The sequence below is a fragment of the Lissotriton helveticus genome, chromosome 8, assembly GCF_964261635.1.
Source record: "Lissotriton helveticus chromosome 8, aLisHel1.1, whole genome shotgun sequence".
NCBI classification, from domain to species: Eukaryota; Metazoa; Chordata; class Amphibia; order Caudata; family Salamandridae; genus Lissotriton; species Lissotriton helveticus.
This window is the reverse complement of record NC_136069.1, coordinates 1,077,586,157-1,077,604,209: the sequence shown is the minus strand read 5'-3', so window position 1 is coordinate 1,077,604,209 and position 18,053 is coordinate 1,077,586,157.

Here is an 18,053-nt window from a genome sequence, read left to right as displayed (position 1 = left end):
CATCTTTCATCAGCACGGCTATCCACGACTATACCCCGTCTAGAGAATTGCGCTCTGCTACTCATCTACTTCTTACTGTTCCTCGTTTCAAACGGAAAAAATGGGGAGGCTCCAAATTTTCTACCACGGCCCCGGCCTTTTGGAACTCTCTCCCTTTTCATTTAAGATCCTGTTCTCAGTACCCTCTGTTTCGCAAAAATCTCAAAACCTTTCTTTTTTCCCTAGCTTTCCCTTCTTAACCTCCCTTCGTCCCTCAGTTTCTCTGCCCCTCGAGTAGTAGTATCACATAGCGCCAAGAAACCGCCTGGTGTACGCGCGCTCTAGAAATATTTTTAAACTCAAACACATGCACTCCTTGAATCACTCAGGCAGTACCCATGCACTTATAAATTCACCCCACATGTTACATTTGCATTCCTGCAATCACGAAGGCTCTACCACATCAGTCATGCAATCACCCAGGCATTACCTATGCACTCCTCGAATCCCCTATACATTACCCCTGCACTAATGCAATCACCAATGCATTAGCTATGCACTGCTCCAATCATGCAGACACTACCATTGCTCTCCCTCAATCACCCAGGCAGTATCTATGCACTCCTCCAATCACTCTGCCAATACCCATACACTTATAACATCACTTAGGCACTACCTATGCACTTATGCAATCACCCAAGACAAGCACTACCCCTCCACTCATGCAATCACCCAGACTCTGCCTATGCACTCATTCAATAACCTAGGCACTGCCCTTGCACTCATGCAATCACCCAGACACTAGCTATGCGCTCTAACAATAAACCAGGCACTACTATTGCACTCCTACAATCACTCATGCACTATGAATGCATTTATAAAATCACCCAGCCACTACCTATGCACTCTTTCAATCACCCAGGCACTACCATTATACTCATGCAACCACCCAGACATTATCCCTGCACTCATGCAATCAACTATGCATTACCAATGCTCTCCTTCAATAACCCAGTCGCTGCCCATGCACTTATATAATCAACCAGGAACTATCCTTGCACTCCTCCAATCACCCAGGCACTACTCTTGTACTAATGCAATCACCCAGGCACTACCTATGCACTCATGCAATAACCCAGGTATTACCCTTGCATTCCTCCAATCACACAAGCACTATACATGCAATCCTTCAGTCACCCAGACATTATCCCTGCACTCATGCAATCACCCACACATTAACTATGCACTACTCAAATCACCAAGTCACTACCCTTGTACTCCTTCAATCACCCAGGCAGTATCCATGCATTCCTCCAATCACCCACGCATTGCCCTTGTACTTATGCAATTATCCAGGTACTACCTATGCAGTCATGCAATAGCCCAGGCACTGACCTTTCAATCCTCCAATCACCCAAGCATTATCCATGCACTGCTCTAATATCCCAGACATTACCCCTGTACTCATGCAATCACCCATGCATTAGATATGCGCTCCTCCAATCATACAGCCAGTACCCATGCACTTATGAAATCCCCCAGGCACTACATATGCCCTCCTCCAATCGGCCAGGCACTACCACTACAATCATGCAACCAACCAAACATTACCCCTGCACTCATGCAATCACCCAAATATTACTCATGCACTCCTCCAATCACCCAGACATTACCCCTGCACTCATGCAATCACCTAGGCATTACACATGCACTCCTTGAATCACTCAGGCAGTACCCAAGCACTTATAAATTCACCCCACGTGTTACATTTGCATTCCTGCAATCACCCAGGGACTACGTCATCAGTCATGCAATCACCCAGGCATTACCTATGCACTCCTCCAATCCCCTATACATTACCCCTGCACTAATACAATCACCAATGCATTAGCTATGCATTGCTCCAATCATGCAGACACTACCATTGCACTCCCTCAATCACCCAGGCAGTATCTATGCACTCCTCCAATCACTCTGCCAGTACGCATACACTTATAAAATCACTTAGGCACTAACTATGCACTTATGCAATCACCCAAGACAAGCACTACCCCTCCACTCATGCAATCACCCAGGCTCTGCCTATGCACTAATGAAATAATCTAGGCACTACCCTTGCACTCATACAATCACCCAGACACTAGCTATGCACTCTAACAATAAACCAGGCACTACTATTGCACTCCTCCAATAACTCATGCACTATTAATGCACTTATAAAATCACCCAGCCACTACCTATGCATTCTTTCAATCACCCAGGCACTACCATTATACTCATGCAACCACCCAGACATTACCCCTGCACTCATGCAATCACCTTGGCATTACCCATGCACTCATGCAATCACTCAGGCAGTACCCATGCACTTATAAAATCACCCTTGCACTCCAAATGCATTCCTCTAAACACCCAGGCACCACCCCTGCACTCATGCAATCACCCAGGCATTACCTAAGCATTCCTCCAATCACCCAGCCAGTACCCATACACTTATAAATTCACCCAGGCACTACTAATGCACTCATTCAATCACTCAGGTAGTAGCCCTGCACTCATGCAATCACCCAGACACAACCTATCCATTCATGCATTAACCCAAGCACCACCCTTGCACTCCTACTTCTCCAATCACCCAGGCACTATTCATGCACTCCTCCAATCACCTAGACATTACCCCTGCACTCATCCAAGCACACAGGCACTACTCATGCACTCCTCTAATCTTCCAGGTACTACCCTGCAGTCATGCAATCACCCACGCATTACCCATGCACTCCTTCAATCACTCAGGAAGTACGCATCTACTCCACCAATCACCCAAACAATACCCCTTCACTCTTGCAATCCCCAAGGCATTACCAATGCACTCCTTCAATGACCCAGTCACTACCCATGCACTTATATATTCAACCAGGAACTATCCTTGCACTCCTCCAATCACCCAGGCACTACTCCTGTACTCATGCAATCATTTAGCCACTACCTACGGAGTCATGCAATAACCCAGGCACTACCCTTGCAATCCTCCAATCATCCAAGCACTATCCATGTACTCCTCCAATCACTCAGGCACTACGATTACACTCATACAACCACCCAGACAATACCACTGCACTCATGCAATCACCTAGGCATTATCCATGCACTCATGCAATCACTCAGGCAGTATCCATGAGCTTATAAAATCACCCTTGCACTCCATATGCAGTCCTCTAATCACCCAGGCACTACCCCTGCACTCATGCAATCACCCAGGCATGACCTAAGCATTCCTCCAATCACCCAGCCAGTACCCATATACTTATAAAATCACCCAGGCACTACTAATGCACTAATTCATTCACCCAGGCAGTAGCCCTGTACCCAGGTTCTACCTATGCAGTCATGCAATAACCCAGTGAAGTGGAGTAGGATCTGCTCTTATGGTTACCCCCACTTTTTGCTGATGTTTCACTGTGTTTTACTTTATTCTGGCTGGGGCCCTGCTATCCAGGACCCCAGCCCAGCTGCTTCCTCTCTAAATTGATTCCATGTAGTATAGGTACACTCCGGTTTGGTTACTTGGTACCCATATGAATCACTAGTATATAATACCTTAGGTACATAGGGCATAGATATCCCAGAGGCCTACCAGGGGCTGCAGCATGCATAATGCCACCCCTGGGAAGCTTTCCAAAATGGCACCACAGGACTGCCACTGCAGCCTGGGTAAGGTGGTACATGCACCCCTTACTTAGATATAGGTTACCTATTTTTACCTTAAATCACTACTCATAGAAACTCTCAGTCACCCCTATAGCAGGCCTTATCAATCCTGAAGGCAGGGTGCTTGATTTTGTGTGAGAGGGTGTCCATGCATGAGCAGGGACCCTCTGCAGCCTTCGGAACCTATTCTCTGGGGGCTGTTTGCTGATGCAGCCAGACCATATACTCTTAAGTGCATTATAACCTTGCGGTAAATGCTAATTTTGGAATAGCTGCACGGAAACATGTCATGTTTGGTGTCATACACTTTGGAATCCTACTGCCCACCATACCTGGCGGCAGGGGTATAATTCCACCCTTCTAGAGGGAGAGACATGTACACTCCGGTATACCCAGTACCAGTTTAAAAGAGCCCTGGCATCACAAAATGGATGCTGCAGCCACATACACTACTCTGGCCTCCTGCTGCTGGACGAAACTCCAGCAGGGGAGGCCTGGACAATAGGTTTACTGTCACAGGGAGGTGCCCCCAAACAGGCTTTAGTGTGATGGGGCTGGGTGGGTGCACTCTGAGAGTGCTTTGAAGTCTGCACGGGGGCACATTTGGTGTCCGTGTGCATAGCCCAGTTCAAATCAGTTGCAGGGGCTACCAGCCCCTGCTCTGGCATGAAACTGGACAAAGGAAATGGGTGTAGCCACTCCTCTTTCCAAACCCTCCCATAGGTGGGTCCCAAGAGTAAGTCCAACCTCTTCCTCGGGTATATGAAAGGAACCCTTGACTACAGGACTTTAGATTACACCTGGACGAAACTCTGCTATAGAAATCCTGGAACTTGGACAATCTATACGACTAGATGACTGGAGAATATTCCTTGGAGTAAAGGAGTTACTCCCCTGCTTGGCAGGCACCAACAAAGCATTTGCCTGTCTACATCTCCAAAGCTCCTGATGGACTCTGAAGTATTTGCAGGCCAGGAGGTGGATTTCCAGACTTTTAAGAGGCTGACCCGAGTCCCCAGCAAAGCTGACACCCACAGCTCTCGAGAGTAATGAGGAACCCGAACTCCTGGTCACCATGCACATTTGCAAGTGCATCAGCATCTCGACGCCTGCTGAGGCTGTGCTTTGAGTTTATTGTAGCCCAATCCCTGAGCACCTTTCCCACCGAAGATTGCTGGTCTAGACTCCAAGAGTGTTCCGTGAGCCGGCCCTTTGTGCTTTCACTTGAGATACCTTCGCGATCCCTGGTCCACTGACTGGTGGGTCCCTGAGAAGGCAACTTTAACTTTCATTGGGTTTCCCTGGTTGCTCCAGAAGTGCCCTGACTCTCCACCTCTTGGTGAGTCCCTCAGACCTTGCTGGTCCACACAAAAGCATTTCTTCACTTTCTGAATGGGTTGCTGTTGCCAAGGCTAATTGTGTCAAATCCAGTCACCAATGCCTCAGCACGTGACATCCTTTGTGGGACAGCTCGAATCCAGCTCCTGGTTGTCGTCGACACCTCCTTGTTCTCGTGGCTGTAGTGTCAAGCTTCACCTCTTCAACAAGAAATCACCCGACATTGATGGGCATTCGTCTATCGTGCCTCTGGTTACTGGATAGTGACCCAGACTCTGTGCCGTCTGCTTATAGGTTCCCAGGCTTGGATCACCCTGACACTTTCCACTTCAACGGCAGCAGCACTTTGCAGCAGATCACCATTGAAATTAACAACGATTCCCGACACCAAAAGCACCTATGCACTCGGCTTCCCTGGGTGAGGTAACTCGAGTACTCTGATTTCAAACCGTGACTTTCCCCATAGAAGCTAATGGAGATTTGCAGCTGTGTTCTCACACTGCATGCATCCCCCGTGGGTCCCCTGTGTCACTACCTTGGGTGGTTCCTCGTGGGCCCAGTGATTCTACAGGCTCTAGGCCTTGTTTCTAGTCAAGTTGTGGTTCTTATACCACTTTCATAATATATGGTTTAGTTAGCCCCTAGGGCTCAACTTATAGTGTGCTAATTTACTGCGTGATATTAAGTGTAACGTTTGTGCTTTTACCTCTAGCCTCATAAAGAGACTAGTCGGGTGTCTTTAGAATAAATACATATATTTTATATATATACCCGGTGTGGTTCTCCTTTCATTTGGTCATTCAAGAGATTATAGACTGGTAAAACAAACTGCTTTACATTTCTTCAAGACTTAGCCTAAAGGCTGCTCTACATAGCTACCACCAGGATAGCTTTCAATAAAAGTTGTCTTTAACCTATCACCTCTAAGGGGTTGTTTGGACTGGTGCAAGGTGCCCACTATAGCTAGCGGTACAAAAGGGGGTGGTGATGGACGGAGCATCTGAACCAATCAAACACTCACACCCAGTCAACAGATCTGGGTTTAATCCATCACCATTATTTAGCCCACTCTGCCACCCCAGTTCAGACATGGCCATATGCAAATCAGTCTGACCGTGTGCCTCATGGGAACAGTCCAGCCCGAACTGCCAAGCCATGCCTTCCCTGTACCGGAAACAAGCTTCCTAGGACTGGTTTCTGGCATTTCAGCCGTCTTCAGCCTGGCTTGCTTGAATCCAGTGGCAAAGTGAGCAAGGGACTCAACATCTGAGTATACCCTGCCAACTTATGGCGAACAAAGCGGTACAAAAGGGGGTGGTGTTGGACGGAGTATCTGAACCAATCAAACACTCACACCCAGTCAACAGATCTGGGTTTAATCCATCACCGTTCTTTAGCCCACTCTGCCACCCCAGTTCAGACATGGCCATATGTAAATCAGTCTGACCCTGTGCCTCATGGGAACAGTGCAGCTAGAACTGCCAAGCCATGCCTTCCCTGGACCGGAAACAAGCTTCCGAGGACCGGTTTCCGGCATTTCAGCTGTCTTCAGCCAAGCTTGCTTGAATCCAGTGGCAAAGTGAGCAAGGGACTCAACGTCTGAGCATACCCTGTGCCTCGGTAGAAGCGAGGATCTGGAAAATAGTAGGACAAGTGTTCAACACGTATAAAGGGGGCATGTAAGAAATACTTTGATCATCTAGACCTGCCGAGGGGGTCCCACAAGGACCCCTAGGGTCCAATAAAAATAGAGAAATGTGCGTTGGGGGCATGGATCCGCCGTAATAAAAATAAAAACAAAGCGGTGGCTCCTGTGCTTGTTAAAAAATTAGCTACCTGGGAGGGCCAAATCACGGGGTCTAAAATATTATATTTGATGAGGGTCCAGAGGGGCCCTGTAGCCCGGGTACCCCCATTACTCGGTGCTACAAAATAAATGGGTGAGGGAGCTCAAAGGTCCGTCTAATCCCCGAGGATTACCACCCTCCGGGGCTTTTTATATTTTGAAAGAGGGGCCGCGTGGTCTCCATTCTGGAGCAGTCGAAAGCCTTGGGGAACACCACCCCCCAGGAGAACGCATTTAATTGGAGGCATTGTGTATCAAGGCCGCTCTGCTTACCTTGAGTAAACACTGTGGCGAACAGAAATCACAACTTGAATTTTGCTTTGGTTCTACACTGCAGACTGTATTAAATTCAGACTTGATTTTTTAATCGGCAGATTGGACAGCAGCGTCCATAACTTTAAAGGAGAAAGAGAAACAATGTGAGAGAGAGTGAGAGAGGTAAAGAGAGAAAAAACTACATTAAAAGTGTGAGAGAGAGAAAATATTAGATGGAGCAGGAGAGGTAGTGTTAATACTGGAGAAAATCTTTGTAGCTCACCTTTTTGCCTCCGTTGTGTGTCCAAGCACGTGCCGGTTCATAGTGCACCCTCAAGTTTAGTGATCTGAAAGATAGTATAGATTTAGTAATAGCAGAGTACATACAACTGCACAAGTATATTTCTTCTTCATGTCTTTGGACATTCAGGATACTGTATTACATCAACTTTCACTGCAAGGTGGTGTCTGTGTGCTCTTTTTCTCCCAGAGCACTATACACCATGCCCTCCCACTGCATAGCAGTGAGTTCTCATTACTGCGTACCCAAACTGTTCCACCCCATTGACTCCCAGAGTCCGGAGGTGAGTGCCTTTTCTTGCACACTCAGACTGTTGCAACCTATCCATTCTCACTGCCCGGAGGTAATTGTACATTCCTAAGCAGTCAAGCTGCTGTACAGTACCCACTCTCTCCACACACAGGTGACTTCTGGTTGTTTCTGAAACAAGCTTCTTTGCTCACCTTGTTCCATTGGCATGATTCAAAAAGGGTGCACCACGTATCGAAGCAGCTTTCTCAGACGTTGTTACAATGGCCTTGAACGTTGTGCTTTGGAGGTGTTGGGGTGAGGACGCCAATTTGAGAAACACAACCTGTTAGATAAAAAGGAAGATAACATTGTGCGTCATTTCTTTATCAATGGAGAGAGGAAGTAAGAGAGTGACTGAAAAGAATATTCACAGCTCACCTTTCTGTCACTGGTGTGTCTTTCACCAAGTGCCAGGACATAATGCACCCTGAAGCTCTACATCTAAAAGATAGTAAAATAAAGATGTTATGATTGGTAATTGTTAGTATCTTAATGTGGAGTAGAATTACATCGCCCTTTCACACACCTTCCCTCCGGATTTAAAATAAAACTATTTGTACAGTTCCAACTTGTTTATTAGGCTTCGATTTTTGAACAATTAGTATAGTAGTAATGTTTTCCATCCGGTTGTTAAAGCAAGTGGTGCGCAGTGATACACGTGGTTTCAATCATCACGAGCGACGGACATTTAACCGATTATAAAAGCTTTCCTGATATTGGAAAAAATATATAAATGCTCACCTTTTCGTGGACATGGCACTTTCTATATCATGCAGTCCCGCTCTGACACCAAGAAGTGTCACATATGGTGCTGAGTCTTGATATCGCTATGGCTAAGGAAATACCCGTGTACCTATCTTCATCTTAGGTTCCTCACCCGCTCAGTCCTTGTGGTACCACTAACTCAGTGACCAAAGAGGCCACGCACGTGGTAGTGGGCCCCCCTGTTCGGTGGTTCGGGCCTACATGAGGCGTCCGAACCACTAGGACGGGCCATCACAGCGCTTGCGATGGGAGCAACTCTAAAATGGAGGAGAGCACATGCGCATTGTCTTTTTTATTGGTAGGGTCACGTGTGTAGTGATGTACGTGCTGGATGGGTGTGGTGTGGGTGTATACCAGCCATGAGGGAGTGTGAATATGCCGTTCTGACAACTAGCCCTGGAAGTAAGAAATCACTACAATGGAAATATGGGCCATGTAGAATTGTTGTGTTTTTCTGGAAGCGTAAGCGGAGTGGTCTGGACTAATGTATGCCAGTGCTGCACGAGGCTGTGAACGATGACTCCAGAGCTATGGGCGTGGTTCGCTCGTGAGCTATATGAAAAATCATCTGATTCGGGTGTCCGTGCTGTAGGGCTGTGGTCACCCGGGTTTTACACGCAAATGTGTCATTATGTCTGTAAAGTCCCACAATATGGCTAACATGGAAGGTACAGGGTATCATTGACCATAAATTCATCCATAGTTGCACACATAAAAGATGGTGAACATGACACCTTTCTGCGAATATGAATGTTTGTTGTACATTTAGTGGAGTGTTGTAGCTGCAGTAATACAGGGCTGTGAATGGTTTAGGTTGCAGTTTTTGCACATGAAGGGTAGATAATATATATACGTATGTGGTCATTCAGGTATACTGTCGAACTTGGTGCTGGAAATCATTGTTCGAGGGTCAGAGTCGCATCCACATAAATTGACTATACAGTTTCTTAGCAGTATTGTAATGATCCACTTTGTACGTTTGTGTTTCTAGAATGAGCGAGAGAAAGTTATATAATTTAAGTTTTTGTTATTGGCAGAGGTAAGATGTCTGCATACACTGTTTGCAGCACAATATAATGTGGTAGGGAGCAGGAGCAGCATTTTACAAACATAATAAGTACACAGACACAGCTAGATAGTTGAAGTGGGTACGGGCACATGTGCTCGACTCCATTTTATTACGTTGCTGTTGGTAACAACTAGAATAGTAATCATGATATCATACACAGATATTCAATCATAAACAGTTTATGACTTCTGCTGTACAAAGGTAGGAGCACTATATGTGAAATAATACACTGAAGATTCTATCGTAAAGTGTTCATGAGTTGTGGTGCACTAAGGTAGGATCGGTTTGTGTGGAGCCTGCAACGATGCGTGGTTCAGGCAGAGTGCACTGGTAAGGATGTTTTTTGGCAACTGAATTTTGCCTTAATAAGGCAACGTGACAATTATTTATGGTGCACTGAGTTAGTGGTACGTCTGGTGCTCAGCGTGTGCTTATCCTGCGATGATGTGTGGTTCGAGTGGTCTGTACTCAAAGCAGTGAGTGTTGCATACTGGACTGCAAAAACTTTGAGGGGCAAAAAAAACCTACCATCAATGGTTATCAATTGCTCTGCAAACTAGGTCTACTGATTGCTCCCCATAGCAAATTAAACAATTGTACTGCACTCAGTGCATTCTAACTTTCTCAAAATGGGTACATATGTCTGGTGGCGATGTTGCAGATTGGGATCATTTGTTTTTATTAACCAAATATAGTCTCTTACACAATTTGCATCGGTACTAATATTGAATTGTGTGCCCTATTGTTCACAGTATAGACCAGAGGCAGTCGTCAAGAAGGGCCCACAGCCATGCGGCATTGATTTGAGCTGTATAGAGTTAGTTGTAGGTGTGACTCTCAGCGTCTATGCAGCCAGCGATGATGCGTGGTGTGGGCCAGCCGCACTGGGAACAATGTTTTTTGCCTAGTGAATTCTGTCTTAATAAGGCCACGGGGAGATGACTTGTGGTGCAGAGAGTTAGTGGTACCTGAAGAACTCAGTGTGTGCGCACCCTGCGATGATTCGTGGTTTGGGCGGGTCACACTGGTACAATGTCTCATGCCTATTGGAATGTGTCATGTTCAATCGCCATTCCATCTGAATCATGAGGCCTTACAATGTAGATCGAAGGCAGTAGTCAGTACAAACATTAAGGAATGTTTTTTGGCGCATCTTTTAACAAAATCTGAGGACAAAGAGTACAATTGTCTCTGCCTTAAAGACAGCAAGGCTGAATTTCATGCTGTCCGTAGTGTAGATCCAAAGTTGAATTCAAGTAGTGAACCCTGCTGTCCCCACTTGTGTTCGAAGGCAGTAGTTGGCATAGACATGAAGAAATTCTTTTTGTCGTATCCTTTTACAAAATCTGAGGACGTAGAGTACAATTATCTGAGCCTTAAATAAATCAAGGCTGAATTTCATGCTGTACGTAGTGTGCATCCAAAGCTGAATTCAAGTTGTGAACCCTGCTGTCCGCACTGTAATTTAAAAGCAGTAGTCAGCACAGATATGGACAAATAATTTTTTGTCTCTTATTTTAACAAGATCTGAACAAGTACAGTACAATTGTCTCAGCATTAAATAAACCAAGGGTGAATTCCCTAATGTCCGTAGTGTAGATGCAAAGTTGAATTCCTGTTGTGAACCCTGCTGTCCACAGTGTAGATCGAAGGCAGTAGTCGACACAAACATCGAGTAATGCTTTTTGCGACATCCTTTAACAAAATCTGAGGACACAGTACAGTTGTCTCTACCTTAAATAAAGCAAGGCTTGATTCAATGCTGTCTGTAGTGTAGATCCAAAGCTGAATTCAAGTTGTGAACCCTGCTGTCCGCAGTGTTGATCGAAGGCAGTAGTCAGCACAATTATAGACAAATGCTTTTTGTGACATTCTTTTACAAAATTGGAAGACATAGGGTACACTTGTCTCTGACTTAAATAAAGCAAGGCTAAATACAATGCGGTCCGTAGTGTAGATCCAAAGCTGAATTCAAGTTGTGAACCCTGCTGTCCACAGTGTAGATCGAAGGTAGTACTCAGCACAGTTATAGACAAATGCTTTTTGTGACATCCTTTTATAAAATCGGAAGACATATAGTACAATTGTCTCTGCCTTAAATAAAGCAAGGCTGGATTCAATGCTGTCCATATTGTAGATCCAAAGCTAAATTCAAGTTGTGAACTTTGCTGTCCACAGTCTAGTTCGAAGGCAATAGTCAGCACAGTTATAGAGGAATGCTTTTTGTGACATCCTTTTACAAAATCGGAAGACATATAGTACAATTGTCTCTACCTTAAGTAAAGCAAGGCTGGATTCAATGCTGTTCGTAGTGTAAACCCAAAGCAGAATTCAAGCTGTAAACCCTGCTGGCCACAGTGTATATCAAAGGCAGTAGTCGATACAGACATAAGTCTGCGGTGTTGCTGCATTGAGTTCGGAATGGGCCTGTATCGAGGAGGGATGTGGTCATGGCGGCAGCCACGTGGCGGGGTGAGGACCTTCACTGTGGCAGAGTCTTTTCTCTTTGCAGAAGTGAACCACGCCCAAGGCATAGGCTAATTACTTATACTCTTACGCTGGAGTTGCGTACGTTTGACCAGCCCACTCCACTTCTGTTTCAAGGGGGAGACAACACAGCTACATGACCGAGATATTCCCCAGAGTCTTAGATAATATGGTTGCGTCCATTGTGCAGTAAACTACAGGTATCAATACTATATTTTTACATGGAAGAGTTTTTTGTTTCTATAATGAGTTGTGTATAGCATAGCACCAGTACAATTGGGATTCTGTAAATTATTGTTGATGTGCGAATTTACTCCCTTATACATAGTTGGCTGCCACATCTCTGAACATTCAGCAATTGTGCGTTTGAGAGGATATGGTATCTTGGGAAGGTCTGTTGTCCTGTTTAAGCATGGGCGTGAAATCCGTTCCGCTCGCGGATTGTGCGGATTTTCAGCAAATTCGCAATCCGCGAACTCTCACAAACTTGCCGAAAATTCGTAAATCCGTGCGAAGCGGATTTTTTGCTTGGTCGCACTTGCCAACTAGAATACTATACAATTTCGCGGGAGTAAACACTTGCGAACACGTAGATGCGGCGGGCAGCGACGATCTCGCAATTGCGAGATTGCAAAATTTGCAATTTTGCACAAGAAATCCACCAGCAGGCAGCATAAACCTTTAAAATTATGATTTTTATCAGAATAACTCCTCAGGTTGACATTTGCCTGCACTTTTTTTTTGCAAGGAGTCCATTTTGGGGGGGAGGGGGGGGGGGTGGGAGGAAGGAAGTGCCCCACAGTCTCCAACTTCCTGTTCCTGTCCAGCAGGCTCCTCCCAGTGCTTTCTTCATGTGCTGGTCACTTTGATTTGGATCTTGACCTGGAAGGATTACATTTTGTGGATGCTGCTGGATATTTGGATTTTTGCGAAACTGAAAGCACTCAGCAGGTGCAAAAGTTCAATCTTATCATTAGTAACCATTCCCTGTAGTGCTTCCTGAGGGGCCCCTTCAGAGTTTAGTTGCCTACTTGCAACTATTCTATGACCCTGCTCTGACCCTCACAGCAGGCTCAGAGAATAGCTACAAGTACACAACAACGGTCCTGTTAAAAAAGCTTACACTGCAACAGAAAGCAATTACAGATAAGGAAGCAGGTGCCAGCCTGGAAGTTCAAATTCAGTGACACATTAATCAGCCCCTAATTCATTCATGTCAGTTGAGGCAGGGCAGGTGTGCTTTTCCCCCCATTATCTACAGTGATGAACTAGAGGGTGGCATGGGTGAGCAAGAGGGTGGCATGGGTGAGCCAGAGGGTGGCAGTGGTGAAACAGAGGGTGGCAGTGGTGAAACAGAGGGTGCTGTGATGAACCAGACGTAGAAACAACATGGTCGCGACCGTTGCTACCCGACAAGTAAGTTCGCGTTTGCGAACTGGTAAAAAACCCTTGCGAAATGGCAGAAACACTTGCGAACACAAGAAAAAAAAGGAATCCGCAAAATTCGCGAGAGTTCGCGGATTTTGCGGATTGCAAATCTGCAAATACGCAATTTCGCGGATTGCCAATTCACAAAATCCGCCCATGCTTAGTCCTGTTTTGCGCTGCCTCTGAGGTAGTAGTGGGGACGGATCTGAGGGTGCTGTTGTGGTAGTGGTGGCGCTGCGTGTTGTGATTTTCTTGTGTGTTGGAGGTGCATGTTAGTACGTCTATCACATATTCGTCTTTAAATATTGGTGTGAGTTGGGTGTAATTCATGCAGTAGATAGTCAACGTCTTTACACCAGTTAAATGTTGATGTTAATTTGTTACTGGTAATTGGAGCTATCGCTTGTTTTTTTAGTGGTTTGTGGCGATTTTGTTGGCGGAAGGAATCAATTGAAGAGTGGTGATATTTGCGGTTTTACTACGTTGAGAACTTGATGATATTTAAAAAAGGTAGAAAAAACAGATATGCTTAATGAACATTATAATTAAGAATTATCATTTAAAAAACCCTTGGAATTCACTGCAAAAAAACCATAGGTTTCAGGCAGGTTATACTTAGGAATTCAAAACCAAAGGTAGAAAGCTAGGACTGTAGTATGGCCGTCCTTGTCCCTGTATATATATTCTTAACCAAAAAAGACGGCCAAGAAAAATGACTATCTGACACTAGAGTGTTTGGCACCTCAAAGGTTTGTTAATAAAACCCTCACACACCAACCTGGTTGATGTCATGCTTCATCATGGGGTCCCAGCCGGGTAGCTGAGTGCTACCCAGCTGTGCTACAACACCTGTTTACAGTGGAGCAGGTTTTAGGTGTAGTGAGTGTGATGAAATGGATGAAATGCTATAAAAATACCTCCAGATTGCTACCCGTTACTTTATTCTTGGTGATCTGGGTTATGGTGACGTGGTAAAGTGGGTGACGTGAAAAATATGAGTGGTAAAAAATTGACCACGTGAAAAGCATTTTAACACTCGCGCTAAGGAGTGCTATGCATGCATGCATTGGAGGACTGAGCGTATACGGGTCCTCTCAAAATGTAGAATACCTGTAAAGGAATACAACAAAACACAATATAACAGTTTAGGAAAGCATTTTGTTCATGCCACAAAAGTTGCTAGTACTCATGCCACAAATATCGCTAGTACTTGGGTGAGATATCCGGTGCTCATTCAGCTCATTCCCTGAATATCGCCAGTACTGGTGGTAAATATCACGTACTATGGGGCCTATTACGATGGAGGATTTTCCGCATCCTCCGGGCCGGCGGAAGCCACCGCCGGCCCGGAGGATGCGGAAAATCCTCTGCGGACCCACCAAAGACCCACCGCCACATTAGGATGGCTGGTGGGTCCTGGTTTCCGTCCGCAGCTTTTCCGCCGCGGTTGGCTTACAACCGCGGCGGAAAAGCACCTATATGTTGACGGTGTCTCTCAGACACCGTCAGCCAGATTAGGATGGGCTCTGAAACATGCTTTTCCGCGGCGGCTTTTCCGCTGTGGAAAAGCATGTGTAACTTCACTGCGGGGGCCCGTTGCGGGCCCCCTAGGTGAAGGGGGGGGTGGCGGGTGCACATGGGGGTACCTATGGTACCCCCCTGCATTTGTATGCAGAAAGAGGCTGGCACCGCGCGGTGCCTGCCACTTTCTACATACAAATGCAATGCGTGCATTTTTAACATTGCTGCGGGTGCATCTTGAAGCCGCACCCGCCGCAATGTTAAAAATAGAGGATGTGACCGCCAGGGTGGCGGTCACATCCTAATTGCACAGGAGGGAACTCCGCAGCCCATGCGGAGGTTCCCTCCTACTCTATGGTCGCGGACGGACTCAGGTCCGTCCGCCATCATAATGTGCCCCAGTACTGAGTGCGGTGTCAGACATACATGTACATAATATCACCTATTTGGACATGCCATATCATGCACATTACATAAACATTTAGATGCCATGTACACTGTATAATAAATGGGGTGATAGTGCCTTTCCATACTGTAAAAAAGTCGTGTGATTAGCCTTGGTTTGTGTTTAAAGGGAGTGGTAACTCTTTTACGATTCGTAGGCATACCGATCATGCCCGGATAGCTTAAAAGTGCGTTGTGTAGAGGCCTGGATGACAGGGCCATGTGATTATGTCAATATTTACTTTGTATGCGATGCTTGTATTATTTTTACATTATTCCAGTAATAGGCTGTTTCATCTTGTCCCAGGGATGGGGGAAAATATGCCTCTTTTATATCACATGCTGTAGAGAATGGGTTAAAAATACGGAAAAGAATGAGTAGCGGCATCCCTCATTGATGGCTGGCTGACAGGCTCTGTCGGAAAAAACAGGCTGGAGAAAAGTATAAGCAATTTAGCGAGAGTACAGCGGTGGTGGACCTATTTAATCTGAATGATCTTACTTATTGTGGAGAAGATTTCCACCAATACACCTATTCGAGGGTCCCCTGGGCAAGGCTGGCGCCCAATAGAGTCCAAAGCGATCCTTTATCAAAATCGCTCCGGTAGCGAGGCTGCTTCCGGGGATGTGCGCGTCATCACGTGGAAGGGGTGTGATGCGTACGGCATGTTGTGTAGCGGTCGTTGTCTAGACTGCTGACCGTAAAAGCTGTTGTAGGAGTTGCTCATGCGATTAATCCTAACAGACCGGAATCAAAAGGCTAGCTGGTTGCGCCAGATTCAAATTGAAATAAGCCAGATTGTTTTGTTGCTGGGCTACTTTGTTACTGCAAAAAGACATATAGAGCCCAGATGAGGTTGTTTTGTTTATGGGCAAAATTATTTGCTGCAAAAAGACGTATAGAGCCAAGTGGAGACCCACACTATAGAATGAAAAAATGTAGTAAACGACCAGTCACTTGTCTAATTGGAGGGCAAAACAGATCTAAAGAGTCGTCGGGCCTGCAATGTCCAAACCAGGACATATAAAAAAAAAATTGGGAGGTAAATTACATTAAATTACGTGCCAGCAACTTTGGCTGGAGTATATGCTCTGTCAACGGTTCAGGCAGTTCCAGAGTATGTTATCGTTTAATCCCTGGAAGTGGGTAGACATGCGACATATCCATCTTTGTTCTTTGTCCAATAGTTCTTGTTGGTTGTTGTTGACGTTGCGGTCTAATTGCTCGATCACCACCCACTGCATATCATTGGGATTGGGATTCAACTTGAGATAGTGGTTCGTCATGCGGGATATGTTGTTCTTGTTTTCACTTTGCGGCTCGTCATAACAAAATATCTTAAGTTACAGGAGCAAATTATGAGGTAAATGACGTTTGTGGAGTTACAGTTTGTATGTCGACGTATCTCCCAGCTTTTCCCTGCCTCTAGGTTGAGGGTTTTGGTGGTTAGCGTTAAGTGACACAAGCTACAGTCTCCGCATGGGTGATGTCGTGTTATCTTTAGTAAACCTCATGGGTTGGTATTTTCTTTTCTTCGTGTTGTGGCTGTTGGGATCTTGTGTGCACCAAACTATTCTTCAAACTCCCTCTTCGGTATGAAAATACAAAATCAATGCCGTCTCCCGAAGGACGCGGGGAACCTGCTGGTACCGTGGGGGCATTGGGGGTCCCCTGGGAGAATAGAAATTAGTGGTAGGTGCTAAATTCTTTTTTACGTTACAATTAGGAGTCCAGCACCCAGCACGGCGCTCAGCGCGGCCCCCTGGTGTGCACCCGTTGGGTGTGCGAATCATAATGCATTGGGTACACGTTTCCCATCACGTTGGGTGCGTGACTCTTAACGCGTTGGGTGCACGACTCCTAATCAATCAATCACAGAACTTGTAGAGCACACTACTTACCCGTGAGGGTCTCAAGGCGCTGTGGGGGTGGGAGGCTGCTGCTACTGCTCGAAGAGCCAGGTCTTGAGGAGCTTTCTGAAGGTGAGCATGTCCTGGGTCTGCCGCAGGTCGGTGGGGAGGGTATTCCAGGTCTTGGCAGCGAGGAAGGAGAAGGATCTGCCTCCGGAGGTGGTACGCTGGATTCATGGGAGGTAGGCGAGGGTGAGACTGGCGGAGCGGAGCTGGCGGGCAGGGGTGTAGAAGTTGAGTCTGTTGTTCAGGTAGGCTGGTCCGGAGTTGTGGAGTGCTTTGTGAGCGTGGTTGAGGAGCTTGAAGGTGATCCTCTTGTTGATGGGGAGCCAGTGAAGGTCTCTGAGGTGGGGGTGATGTGGCTGCGACGGGGGAGGTTGAGGATCAGGCAGGCCTAGGCGTTCTGGATGCGTTGTAGTCGCTGTAGGTGTTTGGTCAGGATTCCTGCGTAGAGTGTGTTGCCGTTGTCCAGCCGGCTGCTGATCAGAGCTTGCGTCACCGTTCTTCTGGTTTCGATCGGGATCCACTTGTAGATCCTGCAAAGCATGCGGAGGGTGTTGTAGCAGGAGGAGGATACGGCGCTGACCTGCTTGGACATGGAGAGGGAGGAGTCGAGATTGACTCCCAAGTTGCGTGCGTGGTCCGTGGGCGTCGGTGATGATCCTAGTGTTGTCGGCCACCAGGAGTCGTCTCAGGCAGACGGGTGGGGC